At 36.8% G+C, this 5,000-nt stretch overlaps 1 protein-coding gene across 3 annotated transcripts in view; it reads right to left on the minus strand.

The window, feature by feature from the left end:
* Positions 1-3,509: 3,509 nt before the first annotated feature.
* LOC113809594 (metalloreductase STEAP3) overlaps positions 3,510-5,000 on the minus strand; it is a 21,823-nt gene continuing 20,332 nt past the window's right edge. For all 3 annotated transcript variants that reach the window (XM_070117339.1, XM_070117338.1, XM_070117337.1), the window contains one exon: positions 3,510-5,000. This exon is cut by the window's right edge and continues 480 nt beyond it. The gene's annotated coding sequence lies outside the window, so the exon portion shown is untranslated.

The raw sequence follows: 5,000 nt of genomic DNA on the forward strand, positions 1-5,000 counted from the left end.
GAATTGTGTCTCCATAATCCACCAAATCAGGGCAACACAAAACCCTGACAAAATATATCCCGAGAAAACCCAAATTTTACTTACTTACTGAATTTACTCCTTTGTTGAGTGTGTGTTATGTAAACAATGGTCGTGGAAATATTCTTATCTATTATCTTTTTTATTCTGTAAACAAGGAGGGGGGAGGGAGGGAGGGAGAGAGAGAGAGAGAGAGAGAGGAAGAAAGAGTGTGTGAGAGAGAGCGAAAGAGAGAGAGAGAGAGAGGAAGAAAGAGTGTGTGAGAGAGAGCGAAAGAGAGAGAGAGAGAGAGAGAGAGAAAAGGAGAGTGAAAAAAAGAGAGAGAAAATAAGATAGAGAATTAGATAAGTTGAGAGACAAAGAGAACGAGAAAGGAATACAGAAAACACATCAGGAAAACACGTCATCTACACCTGGTTTCTTTTAATCATATCTGTTCATCTATTTATTTTTTTCTCTAAAGGTGAAAATGCACTTGAAAGATAAGCGGCGATAGACCAATTTGCCAATCATCAGAATGACAAATCATCTTGAGCGATATGTTATCAGTACTTAAGTGCTTCTTTGTCTCGATAGAATTTTTTTTATTTTTTTTATCAAACTTACAATATTCAATTACTATAGTGAAATTTAGCTATAAAAGAATTTTATGTGTATTTCCTATCCGTATCATTCTTTGTTAAATCAGTAATTTTTTTCACCTTTTATGCATAATTTTATACCTCATTCAGTATATAAGAGCCTTTGTTACATTACCTATTCAAGGAATTAAATGTTAGTTGGAAACACAGGCTATATATGTCTTAGGAATAGGTAGTATTTGACACTTTCAAAATTTCGAAACTTTAGCTGCTCACTTCTCAAAAGAAGAAGAAGAAGAAAGAAAGAAAGAAAGAAAGAAAGAAAGAAAGAAAGAAAGAAAGAAAGAAAGAAAGAAAGAAAGAAAGAAAGAAAGAAAGAAAGAAAGAAAGAAAGAAAGAAAGAAAGAAAGAAAGAAAGAAAGAAAGAAAGAAAGAAAGAAAGAAAGAAAGAAAGATTAAATGGAAAAATTTCGGGTGATAGAGCTGTGGGGGGGAAATATGACATTTATGGGGGGGGGGGGAAACATGAGGGTCAGGGGGAAAATCTGTAAGCTGGGGGGAACATGAGAGCTGGAGGGAAAATTTAGTTAAGGGGGAAACGTGAGTCTAGGGGAAAAATATGAGAGCTAGGGGACATATAGTACAACTAGGGAAAAACATGAGAACTAGGGGAGGGGTAAATATAACAAAAAGGGGAAACAAGAGAGCTGTTGGGGAATAAAATGACAGCTAGGGGAAATATGAGAAGCAGGCGAAAAATATGACACATAATAACTTGGGGGGGGGGGGGGGGAATATGACAGCTTAGGGAAAACAGAAGAACTAGGGGGGGGGGGATATGACTCCTTGGAAAAAAACAAAAAAAATATGGGGGAAATATGACTCCTTGGGAAAAAAACACACACACATGCACACACACACACGACACACACACAAACACTCACACACATACACACACACACACACACAAACACTCACACACACACACACACACACGCACACACACACACACATATGGGGAAAAATCATGACAGCTAGGAGGAAAATGATAACTAAACGAGAATATGACAGCGAAGGGAAAACATGAGAGGTAGGGGAAAATACGACAACTAGGGTAAAACGTGATAGCAAGTGAGCTTGGGGGGAAATATAACAACGAGGGGAAAATATGAGAGGTAAGAGAAATATAAAGAAAGCTAGGGGAAAACATGACAGCTAGGAGAAAAAAAATATGACAGCTAGGGAAAAATGATAACTAGGTGGGAAATATGACAGCAAGGAGAAAAATATGACAGTCAGGGGGAAAAATGTTAACTAGGGGGAGAATATGACAGCTAGGAGAAAGCATGACAGCTAGGAGAAAAATATGACAGGAGAAAGTATGATAACTTGGTGGGAAATATGACAGCTTGAGAAAAAATATGACAGTTAAGGGCAGAATATGACAGTTAAGGGAAAAAAATAATAGGAGAAAATATGACAGGGGAAATCATGATAACTAGGGGAAATATGACAGCTAGGAGAAAACATGACAGCTAGTAAAAGAATATGACAGTTAAGGGAAGGCAAGATAACTATGGGAAGAATATGACAGCTAAGGGGAAAGCATGACAGCTAAGAAAAAAATGACAGCTAGGGAAAAGCATGATAAATAGGAAGGAAATATGACAGCTAGGAGAAAACACAATAGCTAGTAGAAAAAAATATGACAGTTAAGGGAAGGCGAGATAACTAGGGGGAAAATATGACAGCTAAGGGAAAAATGACAGCTACGAGAAAATATGACAGGGGAAATCATGATAACTAGGGGGAAATATGACAGCTAGTAGAACACATGACATCTAGGTAAAAATATGACAGTCAGGGGAAAAATGGTATCTAGGGGGAGAATATGACAGCTAAGGGAAAACATGACAGCTAGGAGAAAATATGACAGGGGAAAGTATGATAAATAGGAGGGAAATATGACAGCTAGAAAGTTATATGACAGTTAAGGGAAAGCAAGATAACTATGGGGAGAATATGACAGCTAGGAGAAAACGTGACTGCTAGGGAAAAATATGACAGTCAAGGGGGAAAATATGACAGCTAAGTTAAAACACGAAAACTAAGGAAAAAAAATATGACAGAGGAAAACATAGTAATTAGGGGGGAAATAATACAGCTAGGAGAAAACATGACAGCTAGGAAAGGATATGACAGCTAGGGGAAAGCATGACAACTATGGGGAAATGTGAAATATGACAGCTAAGGGAAAACATGACAGCTAGGAAAGGATATGACAGCTAGGGGAAAGCATGACAACTATGGGGAAATATGAAATATGACAGCTAAGGGAAAACATGACAGCTAGGAAAGGATATGACAGCTAGGGGAAAGCACGATAACTATGGGGAAATGTGAAATATGACAGCTAAGGGAAAACATGACAGCTAGGAAACAAATACGGTAACAGAGGAAAAACTCCCTTGTTGCATTCGAGACATGTGGCTCCTGGTTAGTTCAGAGTCGCTGGCATGTGACAAGAAAGAGAAACACACACACACACGATACACACACGGACACGAACACGCACACGCACACACACACGCACACGATACACGCATACACACACACGCACACGACACACGCACACACACATATACACACACACGCACACACACGACACACGCACACACGACACACGCATACACACACACGCACACACACGGACACACACACACTACAGGAAATCATAAATGCGCACAAACGCACACACAAACTACAGGAAATCATAAATGCGCACAAACAAACGCACACACAAACAAACAGGCAGATACACAAACACGCATAAACATATGTCAAAAGTATCACAACTATGATAAAAAGAAAGAAAGGAATAAGCATGTGAAGGATAATAACACAAAGCAATTTCTGCTGTATAAACGTGTATTATAATACTTGTGTACAGTACAGTAACATATTTCAATTTCAAGCTCTTAACCTGTTTTTTTTTCTGAAACAAAACTGACATGATAATTTGACTTGAAGAATGTTATATAACTGCAATAAATTGTATTTTTTTCTTCTTGTGGTATGCGAAAATGCTTAAGCGTTTTGTAAGATGTACGCATATAAACTATACATTCCTATTACTTGACACAAATAACTGTTAACAAAAAGGTAGATTAAAGGACTTTTTTATCCTCCATGTAGTTATTATGCTTCTGAAAAAGGATATATATATAACAACACATGCGTACATAGGCCTATCCTATTTTCAGCACCTTATTCATCCAAAAAAGGTATAAAAAAAAATCCAACCAAACAGGATGTATCTTCCTCCTGTACCGTACCACATAAATCTTAAACTAATTTGTACAAGCAGTTAGTTCTTGCACGAACTCAACTGCAAATAAGAGATCCCAATTTTACGAAGGTTGTGTGCAGTTAACGCGTGTGTTAGACTGCAAGCACAACGTATACACAAACTTCAGATTACAGTTCACTTCCTGTAGTGAGACTGGTCTATGAGATTTTACGGAAAATGCTTTTGAAGTTGCAGTTAACTATCTACAGTCACACTGCTATCACAGATCACGATCATGACTTTCATTACAGTTAACTCTACAGTCAGACTGTGTCATGTCACGTAAAAGACTTTATAAAACTTAAGAGTCTATAATTTCCTTAATCAAGTGACTCTTTTTGACTGTTACTCTTATGTCAACACATACAAATCTTATTGCTCTGGGCATATTGAACAGTTAACACTCTACAGTCAGACTGATTCATATAAAAAAATGCCAGATGTCAATTTGAGATTACAGTTAACTTTCTGCAGCTAGACTGTTTCATATCGCGTAAAAAAAACTATAGTGCTATGATTTTACAGTTAACTACCTGCAGCTAGACTGTTGAACTTATATTATAAACACAATCCAAAATGTTCTGAACTTAATCTCAGTCAACTCTCTATAAGCAGACTGATTTATATCATATGAAATATTAAATATCATTTTGAGATTACAGTTAACCTTCTACAGTTAGACTGCTTCATATCGAGTTAAAAACTATAGGGCTATGATTCGACAGTTAACTATCTGTAGTTAGACTGTTGAGTTTATATTACAGTCCATAGTGTTCTGAACTTAATCTGCAATTAATTCTTAGTAAGCAGACTAGTTCGTATCTTATAATATATCAAACACTAACTTTCTATAGTTAGACTGTCTCCTGCCACATAAAATCTTATCTATATGAACCTACTATCATTTACCTCATTAATCCCACTCCAAAATAAAGTTAATGACGCCAATTATGCTTTTGATTAACAATTATCACGCTGATTGTGTTAATTTCTTACCAGCTTTCTTTGTTCACGTTTAAGAACCCTATTCGTGACCTTCTTTGCTTTCTTAA

Source organism: Penaeus vannamei, chromosome 40 (assembly GCF_042767895.1).
Source record: "Penaeus vannamei isolate JL-2024 chromosome 40, ASM4276789v1, whole genome shotgun sequence".
NCBI lineage: Eukaryota > Metazoa > Arthropoda > Malacostraca > Decapoda > Penaeidae > Penaeus > Penaeus vannamei.